This window comes from Peromyscus californicus, unplaced genomic scaffold (assembly GCF_007827085.1).
Source record: "Peromyscus californicus insignis strain IS unplaced genomic scaffold, ASM782708v3 Scaffold_13__1_contigs__length_99412109, whole genome shotgun sequence".
Classification (NCBI taxonomy): Eukaryota; Metazoa; Chordata; class Mammalia; order Rodentia; family Cricetidae; genus Peromyscus; species Peromyscus californicus.
The window spans coordinates 20,660,731-20,673,705 of record NW_026294424.1 but is presented as its reverse complement, the minus strand read 5'-3'; the positions used below and the strand labels follow the sequence as shown (position 1 = coordinate 20,673,705).

Genomic DNA, 12,975 nt, shown 5'->3' with positions numbered 1-12,975 from the left:
GAAAACTTAACTAAAATTACTATAAGTTTGACTATCATAGAAGACTAATTATTAATCTGTATTTCTTAATTATTCATTACAATTTAAATTAGCTACACAAACATAATGCCTTAAACAAGAATAGAAATATACATACAGTATAACAAAATTATCTTTAAATTTGTATCAATAAATTAAAATCCATAGCAATGTAAAACATTTTTAAACAAGTTGTTGCTCTTTAAAAGTAGGTTCAATAGTATACCCTTTCATTCTATCATATCTGTATCATATCCCTTTTTTTCTTTTAGAAAGAGATTGCATTTATAATCAACTCCCCTTTTAATAAAAATAAATATTTATAAATAATATTTTGGGAATTTGGGTATAGATTCTCATACTACTTCCTGCTGGTTAAGGACACAAGCAATCTAATGGGGATCCTGAGAAAATGAAGAATTATGGTCAAGTCCTGGCTGGAATAGATTGTGAGGCTGCATTGTCTGAGCCAGTTGCCTCGAAGTCATTCTGAATGTTGCATCACCTGGGCCATGGTGTCATCAGTGACCTTTCAGGGGGTCTTGGCTGATCAAATCTAATGTATCTTAACCTGGAACAAATCCACAGCCTCTCGCTTCCTGTGGAAACAAAAGCAGAGCCTCCTTTCCAAATCAACATATCCTGAGATCCAAATTTTGAAGTCAAGATACCTTTAAAATATACATATTGGTTTAATTCAATAGCCTTTACAATCAAATGTCTTTTTGCAGTTAAAAAATCCCAAAGACAATATAATCCAGACTCTGTGTATGATTTCCATCTTTACATGGCTTATATTTTTATATTACCTTTACTGTCTCTTTAAAGACTTTATTGTTTTTTGAACTATTTCTTTATGTAATTGTCTATATTCATTTTCTTTTCTCTCCCAAGCCTATGTACATTTTTACATACATTGTAAACCATGTAAGTTTTATTCCATCTGAATCTGTCTTATTGTGAATCTATTGCTTTAAACTGCAGAGTAGTTAGAATGAAGAGGCAGCCTTGGCTGTTAATTCCATCCACCTCAGCTTTTGAACATGGCAGTGGTATGTTTACCACCAACTCTGGGATCCATGTGTACCACCAACTCTCAGAATCAGTGGGTCTATGCCTCCATTAAAACAGCATGTAGCCCAGAAACCTTTTGTTTTCTTGTCTGTATTAGCAAAAACTATATCCACGCATCACGCTGTGTGGCTCACAGACACCACTATGTATAGCTGTGGGAATCCACCATGCTGCACTCAAGACCATACACCATGAACCTGCCATTCTGTAGCTCAAGTCTGCATGCATGGTGTCTCTGTACCTTGGCATATCTGTATCTCGACCTGCATGAGACATGAAGTAAAAAGCTGTTTTGGGCTCTATTACTATGTGTTTAGAAGTCCTTTTTAAACTCTTTTAGGCCTTATGGAAATTTGAGAGCCCTGCATTGGTACACCAAATGTAGTTGGAAGTTTTTCTGGTCCTGCCAGGCCCCAGCAGTCCTGTGGCCTACTTATAAAATAATCACTCAGAAGCTTATATTAATTATAACTGCTTGGCCATTAACTAAGGCTTATTATTGACTAGCTCTTACACTTAAATTAACCAATAATTCTTATCTATGTTTAGCCACGTGGCTTGGTACTTTTTCTCAGTTCTGCCTTGTCATCTTGCTTCCTCTATGTCTGGCCGGCAACGCCTGACTCAGCCCTCCTCTTCCCAGAATTCTCCTCTCTACTTGCCCCACCTATATTTCCTGCCTGGCTACTGGACAATCAAAATTTTGTTTATCAACCAATCAGAGCAACACATATTCACAGCATACAGAATGACATCTATCTATATCAGATATAGATATATACAGAACGGCATCTTATCTATATCAATAGTCTGATTCCCAAAGCTTTACATTTAGAGTCAATATAATCAGACTATTTCATCAGACCATCTCAACAGAATTCCTGCCTAACCCTTATACAGAGCAACAGAAATTGACCTATTCATCGACAGAGAGAGATAATATTCTTGCAAAAATAAGACACTGCTTATAGAACATCTCCTGTTAGTAAGTGGCACTAAAAATGTCCTTTGTATGGATCTGAGAGATGGCTTAGAGGGTAAGGGACTTGCCAATAAGTCTGATTTCTGAATTGGATTTATAGGACCCATATGGTAAAAGGTGAGAACCAATCCATGTAAATAGTGCTGTGACCTCCATGTGCATACTGAGACACACATGCTCCCTCTGTAAATAAATGTAATAAAAATATGTCCTTTGTGATGGTTTCTTAAATGTTAAATAAAAACAAAACAGTGTCCACACTCATAAAATAGAAACAGGAAGCAATATTCCTAGAATTTCTGGACTTAAAGTTAAGTTTTAAAGTATTTTAAGATAGCTGAAAGGACATAAAAGTCCATTTCAACAGCAACAAATTAAGTAAATAGTTTATAACTTTGGATGGTAGTCTGTATGCATAGTTGTTAATTTTAAGTTGTTTTAAAGCCCTGGGCCCTGAGGTCCTCTATGCCAGGGTGTTGCAGGCTGAACTATCTGGACACCCCTTGCGGGAGTGGGTAAGAAAGAACAGCGTTACTGACACAGACACTGGGAGTTGGGTGAGAAGCAAGCAGCCTACTAATTTACTACAGATATGGGGGTGAACCTATATACCCCCTCCTGATTTCCCATTGGCAGATGGAGACTCCCTTAGCTGTGCTGCCTCTTTGTCATTGACCCCCAGCATTCTGATGGTCGTGCATCACCTATCACCAGGTGCACTGGCAGACTCCTAGTCGGCTCAGCAAGAAGTAGCTAGCATGAATGCCTATGTGCACTACCTGGAACAGGGCAGCTGTGGTTTTATCAGGCTAGCTGGCTGTGCTCCTCCTAAACCAGGTGACAAGACACAGACAAAGTCTAATTTTCTCAAAAATTGTCTCTGTGTCCTGCTAGGAGCCTCTTGTTTCTATAAACCTCACCTGTTGTTAATATTTTAAAGTAAGCTGAATTAATAAATTATACACACACAAACATAAATTCATTTACGTACTCATACACATAGTCACACACTAAGCCCTCAGAACACACACACACTCACATTCTCATACTCACACATGCATGCACATACTCTACTCACACAAATACACACACTCACACACATTATCACATGTGCATGCACACTTACACACACACATATATACACACACTCACACACATATTAATCTTATTAGTTCTGTTTCTCTGAAGAACTCTAATACATTTATTAATTGTCTAAGATTGTCTATATTCCTATCAATATGGAATTCCTCTGCATAATCTTTTGCCAACAATGAGTCCATTCAAAATCTGTAATTTATCATATAAATTATGTTTAATAATCATTTTAAAAATTATTACTCCAGAGGAGGGACTGGATGCAGATATGGACACAAGTTATGAAAGAGGTTATAAAGCTAGTTGTTCTAGTTCTAATTCTGCAATGGAGTTTTTGGTTTTGGTAAATACATAAATTGGGTAGTGAAATTGTAAAATTTCAATTTAATTGTAAAATTCAATGTTAACCTCTATATCTTCAGAATGGCTATTCTAATTGAAGGTCACTAAAATGTGGAGTAATAATTTTGATGTGTGTTGTTTATTTTATTTGTAAGTTATTTTTTAGCAATAAAGTTTGTAAAGTTAAAAATAATATTATCCTAAATGAGACCTAAATTACTTCATTTATAGCTGGTGAAATAAGTCAGTTTCCTGAGTTGTCATTGAGCAAGTCTTTTAAAATATAATGCTCAGAATCTTTGACACACCTGATAAAATGTATAAGCCTACAGCAAAAAATGTGTTATTTGAGAGTTGTTTAAAAAATAGAGTTTATCAAGCCCTGCCAAATCTTTTATGAATGGAGTAAACAAAGTGTTTTTTTTCCAGGGGAAATATTTTCTGTGACATTACAAAGCAGCATTTGTCAAAATGAAATCTATTGGAACCCAAGGGGTCAGTTCACAAGAAGGTTCCATGAAAAATGTTGGCATGAGAGTGACGAATAGTGTCAGCACTAACAGAATGAAACAATTTGTGGGCTCAAAAACACACCAGTAGCACTAGAGATTAATTTGTATTCCCTTATTTATTAGAACTTCAGTAGTTTTCTATGACTTTAATATATATATTTTTTTCTGGCATAATTTTTTAAAGACGGGCTCTTGCTATCTAGTCCAGGCAGGCTGAAGTTCATGATGTGCCACGCTAACTGACTGAATGCCGGGATTAGAGCTGTGTACCACCCATCTGCTACATAGCTTTTACAAGGTTCATGTCTGCCACATGCACCTTGCTGAATTTCAAGTTAAATTGAATTTCCCTAAAGATTCACTGTATTGGTTCCAGTCACTCTGGGTTTTAAAGTTTGCGATTTTAACTTTTTGGCCAAAGTTGCTTTGCAGTATTATTCAATGTGTATTTTCAAAAATTAGAAAATACTAAATTAATTTCAAACTTTTGCTTTTAATCTCCAAATGAAACACAAAACTTCAAATTTATCAGTAAAATCTTAGATCCATCAAATCAGACCTATCCATATGATTCAAATCAAATCAGACATTCTTGACATCTCATTTGTAACAACAAGCATATTGGTGAATGCACACATCAGGGCACTTGCTGGCAATTTTTCAGTTGGATTAAAGAAACAGTACAAAAGCACATGGAATAAGTAAAAACACAGTTTTAGAGACACATCAACAAAGTGCAAGCTCTACACTGCTGAGTCTTCACATAGTAAAAGATTAAAGTATAGAGTATGCTGGGTTTAAATTAAGGTTATAATTAGGATAATTTAAAGAGCAATTTTGAGATGAGTTTTGAACAAGGTTTGTAAAAAGCGTGTGTGTGTGTGTGTGTGTGTGTGTGTGTGTGTGTGTGTGTGTGTGTGTGTGAATTGGCAGGTGGGGGTAGGGATTTACAGCAAGAAAAGCAAGTGCCTTGGAAAGGAGAGCCTGTAAGACAGAGCAAGAAACACTAGCCACCATTGCCAGGTGGGTCTCCAGAGTCCTCAACTTGAACTCATGCACCCCAGTGCCCAGCTCCCCTATGTTTTGCCCACTTACTATAATTTTTCTGTCTGTTTATGACAGAACTAGTGACAAATCACTGCAATCGCTCTATGGCAGGCATTCAGTCCATTTTGTCCTTTCTTGCTATCTCAGGTTTTGCCAGTTTTAGACACTGCGAGAGCCAGTTTTGATTCATGTAAAGGTGGCTGATGAACTGAACAGAAGGGACCAAATTCAGATTACCTCTCTAATGAAAGTCATAGTCCTATTCTAATGCTACATATTCCACATCTTTAAATCAGAATCTTAATGATTCATGTCAAACTACTATCTCTGCAATTTCTTTAAATTACCAATAAATAAAACCAAGATTTTCTGAAGAGCAGTTGCTAACTGCTTGACCCCGAGCTGTGCTTCCAATTCTAGTTATTCATGAACTCCAAAATTTGTACCATGTCTGCCTTTTCTCTTTAAATTTCCTTGTGTTTTGTTTGCCTGGGTTTTATTTTGTTTTTGGTCTTTAGGGGACTTTTACCTTCCACCCCTCTGCCCCTTGTTGCCTGCCCTTCCTCTCACCACAGAGCTGAATACCAACCCCAGTTCCTTGAGCTTCCCAGCAAGTGCTCTACCCCTGAGTTACATTCCCAGCCTCTGTTTTTCTCTTCTAATATCAAGGATGTTGAAGAATTTCTATGTACTTATATGAACTGGTTTTGAGAACCTCCTGTCTATTGCAATGTCCCTCCCCATCTTCCACTTTACCCTTCTGCATTTTTGATTGTAGAAAGAGTTTTCCTGTCCCACCTGCTCCCAAATAACTGACACAGAGGATTAATATTATTTATAAATGATTGGCTGATGGCTCAGGCTTGTTACTAGCTAACTCTTACACTTAAATTAACCCATATTTCTTATCTATGCTTCACCAAGTGGCTCAAGGCTTGTTACCTCATTTTCTATATGCCTTGCTTCCTTAGTGGCTGGCTGGCATCTCTTCTGACTCTGCCCTTCTTCTTTCCATCATTCTCAGTTTGGCTTTCCCACCTAACTTTATCCTGTTCAGCAACTGGCCAGTCAGCTTGTTTATTAAAACAATCACAGTAACATATATTCACACAGTGTGCAAAGGATTATTCCACAGCATTTGATCTCTTATCCCAAAGCCCATGAGATGGTTGGCCAACACTGACCTCAAAGGTATTCCTGTCCATGCGAAATGACTTAGGTGCCTATTCTTCATTGGCAACCTGAGGAACGTTTGCTTGAGGCACAAGAATTTTCAGGCCCTGGAAATATTTAAGAGATATACCTTATAATCATATCAGCTTCCTATGCCTGACTTCATTAATTCTTCTCTCTGTCTTCTAGATAATCCATACAAGTAGCACCTGCCCAGGAATCTATGTAGGTCCTTGTTGTTGGTTGTTTTTTTTCACTCTTTACTTTTTTGGGGCCTGCCTTCCAGCTCCCAAATAAATCACACATGGAGGCTTATTCTTAGTTATAAGTGCCTGGCCTTAGCTTGACCTGTTTCTTGCCAGCTTTTCTTAACCTAAATTATCTCAACTATCTTTTGCCTCTGGGCTTTTTCTTTTTTTTTTACTTTTGTAATCTTATTCAGTGGCTGGCTGGCTGGCTGGCTGAATGGCTGGGTGGCTGGGTTGCTGGGTTGCTGGGTAGCTGGCCCCTTCTTTTCTTGCTCCTTGTTCCTTCTTCTTTCTCCTCCCAGATTTCTTCTTCTATTTATTCTCTTTGCCTGCCAGCCCTGCCTAGCCTTTTTCCTGCCTTGCTATTGGACATTCAGCTCTTTTATTAGACCATCAGGTGTTTTAGACAGTCACATTAACACAGTTTCACAGAGTTAAACAAATGCAACATAAAGGAATGCAACACATCTTTACACCATTAAAGCAAATGTTTCACAGCATCTTAAAATAATATTCCACAACAGGTCCTGACTTCTAGCTCGAAATTTTTATTTTTAGGACAATGTTTCATCATGTAACTCTGACTGGCCTTGTCACTATGTAGACTCGACTGGCCTCAAACTCACAGAGACTCTCCTGCCTCTGTAGCCAGATTTTTCCCATGGAAAGCATCTACTTCTAAATCCATGTCCTGCCTGCTGAAAGGATTTCTATTTTTCAGTTCCCTAAGAACCAGGCAGCAGTCTTCTTTCATCAGCAACAGGCATATTGTGTGCAGCTATATTAAAATTAGACTTAAGAGTCTAGAGAATGGCCCAGTAATCAAGAGTGCTTGCCACTTTTCCAGAGGATCCGAGTTTCCCAGCACCCATGTCAGATGGTTCACACCTGAGGTAGGTAAGGCTGAAAGCACTGGGCCATGCCTTAAGCAAAGAAAGAGCTGTGACATGCACAGAGAACACTCTGGCCAGAGGAAACCTGACCTATAAACTCCAAACTGGAAGGTGATGACGTACAGCCCCAGAGTCAACCAAGAAACACCACAGTAACTAGGAGCAGAGCCCGCCAAAAAATCCACACATAAAAACCTCAGCCCTTTGTTCAATAAAAGAGGGATTGCTTGCAAACCTCCCAGAGTCTGTGTTGTTGACTCTGCATCTGCTCACCCCCTGCTGCTAGGATCAGAGACAGCAGGACCCCAGCTGCAGAGCCAGCAACACCCACCCACCTGTTAACATCTAACACCTTCTTTTGGCCTCTGTAGGCATCTGCACACACACAAACATGGACACACAAGCATACCACACACATATACACACACCCCCAATAAAAATTAATTTTTCAATTAGGCTTAAGGTTTTATCTACTCAATCACTTACTTAAAGGAAACTCTCTTAATACGGGTTCCTATTCCTGTGAAGAGATACCACATGCACAGCAACTCCTATAAAGGAAAAGTATTTAATTGGGGATAGCTTACATCTCAGATGTTTACTCCATTATCATTATGGTGGGACATGGCAGCATGCAGGTAGACATGGTGCTAGAGAAGGAGCTGAGAGTTCCACATCTTGATCTCCAGTCAGCAGAAGCAGTCTGTGTCATACTGGGCAAGTTTGAGCATAGGAGACCTCAGAGCCCACCCCTACAGTGACACACTTTCTCCAACAAGATTATACCTACTCCAACAAATCCACATCACCTAATAGTGCCACTTCCTCTGGAGGCCATTTTCTTTCAACCCACCACATTCTCTTAGGCTGCACTTGTGAAATGAAGCAGGTGAGGCAGTTTGGAGATGACTTAGGAACATGGGATCTATGCAGCTACTGCAGCACAGAGTACACGGACTTCATGACTGTTTGAATTAGAAAGTGCTCAGTTCATTACCTGTAGCAAAGCCTAATGGACCCAATGATGAACAAGTCCCTCCGGAGTTAGCTTCAGGCCAGAAGTTCCCAATAAAATATTAACTACTGAAAGACCCCTCTCTGTTTATCTCCTACCTGGCGTTAGTAAGACTATTCAGTATCTGAGTTTGCTGAACTAAGTTCAAATACTTGAAACTCAGAAATTATGAGGATCAGTTCCTAGAACACCTTGACTGAACCTTTGGGGCAGCCACTAAACTCCCATTTCTTATGATCTACAAACGTGGACAGACAAAATTTGCTTATTTTGTAAATAATCAGAATAAGATCTACTGTACCAGATCAAAATTTAATAGTTGCATGCCCAAGTTCCCAGCAAACAAGATTGCACACTAGAGTCAGGGAACTGATGCGTCCCTGCGGTGGGGTAATAAAGATGTATGGGATTGGGGGCTGGAGAGATGGCTCAGCAACTAAGAACACTGACTGATTGATCTTCCAGAGGACCCAGGTTCAAGTCCCAGCACTGACATCACAGCTTACAACCATCTGAAACTCTAGTCTCAGGGGATCTGATGCCCTCTTCTAGTCTCTGAGGGCATTGCATACAAGTGGTGCATGGGCATGCATGCAGGCAAACCACCCATACACATAAAATAAAACAAATAAATCTCAAAAAACAAAAATATGTACCGTTTCTTCTACCAAAGATAGCAAACTTCTGGCAATTCCTATAAACTACCTGTATTATAAGTGCAAAAACAGCTATAGTAATTGGTTCTAGTAAGATGAAAACATCTAATAGCAGATATAACTAGAGTCTCTACTGGTTTTGTTTCCAGTAATCTTCTCTAATTATTTAAGAATCAGATGGTAAAGCCATAGAGAGCCTCTTAATTTTTAGTACTTATCTCTTAGGAAACAACTTACAGGGTTTGCTCCCTGTTTTAACACATAACGAAAATGCTAAGTGGCTTCTATTAGGTCTTCCAAAATATCCATCCTTATTTTGTAAGAGAAACAGTGGGGATCGTGCCTATTCCCAAAATACCCACTTCAACAAGTAATGCTGGATCTGAGAATGCGACCCTGCCCCCCACCCCCACCCTTTTAACGGGGTGGGTGTGGGTGTGTTAATTCTACTGTGCAATAACCTCTGAACACTCATCTCTGTGTTCCATAATTATCCCAGCCCCCACAAGCTGTCTTCCTAGGAATCAGTGACAGCTCTGAGCTGGCATTTCCCAGGTTTGTTTCCATTTCCTCAGTGCTTAGGTATTCAGTTAACAACTGCCAGGCACTGTAGAAAGGAGAAGGCAAAAGGTTCAGTGTGCCTCTGTGGTGTTAAGCAGGATGTTTCCTTAGAGACACTGGCTTCCCCTTCACTGGGTGATGCTGGGTCTGTGAACTCCAAATTCTCTAGCACATTGGCTCCAGTGAGGTCTCTGTTCACTAGACCTAGAATAGCTTTGGTTAAATAAATCAAGACACACCTTAATTGGCTGGCTGTCTATTTCATTCCTGGGGACCCCATGATTAATTAACCACAGTCAGAAATTTCTGCTACTGAAGCCATTTCCGGGTCCCTGAGTGTAGCATCTGGCTATTAAAACAATACCCACTTTGCTTCAGACTGTTAACAGTCATCACCTGGGCCAGGCCTCAGCTGGCCTTGCACAGCCCCACTGAGACCAGGAATACCATTTTTATTACGGCTCCCTCTCCATGATTCCCAGTTCAGGAAAAGGCGAGCCAGTAGAGCACTTTAAATATTTGGGTTTTTCCTTTTTCTCTCTGTTTTTCTTGGCAAGTGAAAGAAGTCTTCATGGCCCTGGCAGGATATAGGGGTGAAACACATGATGCGTTTAACCAGCCTTCTCATCTCTCAAAGTCTTTAAATTCTTTCCTCTACATTTTGTCAAGGACGCTCTGGCCTTTCGTTTCATCAAATTAAGCCAACAGTGAGGTCCCCCACTTGTTTTAGCAAACCTAGAAAACTTTTTACTAAAGCCAACTTTCTGAGCTATCACACTGACTGCAGTAAGTCTTATGAACGAACATAACGAATAGAGTTCATTTGTGTTCCCAGAGAAAGTTTAGATTTCTAGCATTGCTGCCCACTAAAATAATATGGATAGTTTATGAAACATGACGCCTATTATAAATGCCGCCTCTCCCAGGCAAAATCAGTGGCTCTGGGGTTAGATTGAGCATCTTCAGTTTTGCAGATCTGCCCGAGTGATTTTCATCCACAGTGAGGTTGAAATCCTACTTGTATAGCAATTGCCATTCACTCCTAAGGTTGTTTCCGATACCACTGACACACTACGCTAACAATATACATTACATTCTAGATCCATCTGAGAGCTATTACTGAGATCAGCCTCATAAACAACATTTCCCTCTGTGCCCCTCAACGCTGCAATTTTCCAAGAATTTGGAAGCATACACACTTAAATGGATTATTCATATCGTCATAGTTATACTGTATGACAGTGCCAAGCTCAGAGTAAACAAGGTAACATCGGCCTGCACTCCCTTTGTACTTACAATTAACTGCCTGGGGAGGGTTTCTTGCCCTTGGAGCTGCTGCCATGTGCGGCTAGCCCACTCTTTGTGCTGACTCGCACATCGGAGATTGTTCTGCAGTGTTCATGGGATCTATCCATTAGTAGTCCTCATCTCTTGTTGTAACTGCCCAAAATGAATCTAGACATTGCTAAGTATTTCCTGGGGGAGAGGGGTCAGTATTGCCCTAAAACTGGCTTATGCTATTTAATTTTTAAAAATTTGTTGTCAGGGTCTCACTGTATAGTCCTGGTTGGCCTGGAACTTGCTATGTAGATCAGACTGGTCTCAAACTTACAGAGATCCACTTACCTCTGCTTCCTAAGTGCTAGGATTGAAGATGTGTGCCACGGTTCCTGCTAAGAACTTATATTTTAACAAGTCACATATTAAATGTATTCAACTTCCCTCTACTGTTTCTAATTTTGGATGTTTAAATCTTTTCAATACTTTACCAATCAGGAAAACTCCCTTTCCCAGGGATGATATATACCCTTCTACAATTAATCTGTTCATATCACGATTTCAACAGTGTTTATGCTGCTCTGAGGGGTTGTGCTTAAGTCTCTCCTAAGCTGAAACCGTCCATTCTGCCTTTCCATCCTATGCCATTTACTGATGAAGAAATTGAGTCCATTGTTCAACTGTTTCATTGACACTCTGGGTTGCCAAAGTTATGGAACTTGTTTCTCTGTCCCCAAGTTTCCTGTAAACTAGACGTTACATCCTCAAACCTGAGTAGATTCAGGCCAAACACCGTCCCTTGGCACATCAGTTGGCACATATTGGATGGGGTCCCATTTCTAGTTATAGGTGATTTCACTGTTACGAGGCTGATAGTGTCACATCTTGGGAATACCTGTCCCACCACAGCCTTTCAATCCATAGTTTCAGCACCTGTTAATGCTTGGCGCCAGCTCTCCTTCAGGAGCTGTGATGTTATTATTTTCTGGAGGTCCATTTTTGATACAAACTATTTCATGTAGGCTCTAAAAGAGATAAATACAAACCTGTAGGTTGGGGTTAGAAGGATAAATTTGGAAGTTATTCACATATGGGTAGCATTTAACACCCATCATTAAATGTAATTACTGCTCTCCCTTCCTTCACCTTCGTCACAGTTAGCACTGCACAGAGGAGCTGGAAGTGTTAGGAAGGCACAGCTACCTCTCTCCGTCACCCTCACAGCTTTGTCATCAAGTTTGCTTCCAGTGTGAGAACTGTCCCCGTTGAACTTACTGCCTCCACTCGAATGTTTTCTTCTAGCTAAATCTGTCAGATAAATTCCCAGATTAAAACACTTGAGGGAGCATAGAATGCAAGCTTAGCAGGCAAGATAGTCTAGGTTCAATGTTTAGAACCACCACCACCACCACCACCGACAACAAAATCTTCTTCTTTGTGTATTTCATTTTTGAGATTATAACTTGATTGTAATATTTCTCTCTTCCATTTCCTCCCTTCAAACCCTCTCATACACTATGAAGCATGATCTTAATCAGTCTTAACAACAAAAACCCGGAATCAGATATTGAGGGTGAAAGCTGAAAGATCAGAGAAGCAGAGCAGCAGCCACTTGTGACATATTACCTCTAGGAATCCTCAGATCGAAGTGGGGTGGGGTGGGGCAAGATACTGTCTCTATCAGCCTTATACTCCTGTCTCTGCCTCCCTAGTCCTGGGATCAAAGGCAAGCACCACCACCACCTGGCTCTGTTTCTCTTTTAGACTGGTGCAATCTCATGTAGCCTAGAGTGGCCTTGAACTCCTGATCTTCCTGCTTCCTCCTCCCAGGTCCTGGGATTCAATGTGTGCCCCCACTGCCTGGCCCCTGTGGTTGACTAGTGGCTAGCTCCGCCCTCTGATCTCCAGGCCAGCTTTATTTGTCAGAACACAAACAAGATATCATGCACTACTCCCTTCCCATTTCTTGCTCTCCTTCAAATTCATGGCCTTTTTTTTTTTTTTTTTGAATTAGTACAAAACCATCTTCCCACTTGCCCCATTTTCTACAGTCACCACATGAGTCTCTTTCTATGTGACTC

General features: G+C 40.1%; 1 long non-coding RNA gene across 5 annotated transcripts in view; it reads right to left on the bottom strand.

The window, feature by feature from the left end:
• LOC128108277 (uncharacterized) overlaps positions 1–12,975 on the bottom strand; it is a 79,601-nt gene that overhangs the window by 45,490 nt on the left and 21,136 nt on the right. For 2 of the 5 annotated variants that reach the window (XR_008217408.1, XR_008217409.1), the window contains exon 2: positions 6,255–6,350. The exons of the other annotated variants lie outside the window; for them this stretch is intronic. This is a non-coding gene — a long non-coding RNA (uncharacterized LOC128108277). The remainder of the gene's footprint in view (positions 1–6,254; positions 6,351–12,975) is intronic. 5 annotated transcript variants of the gene reach the window in all.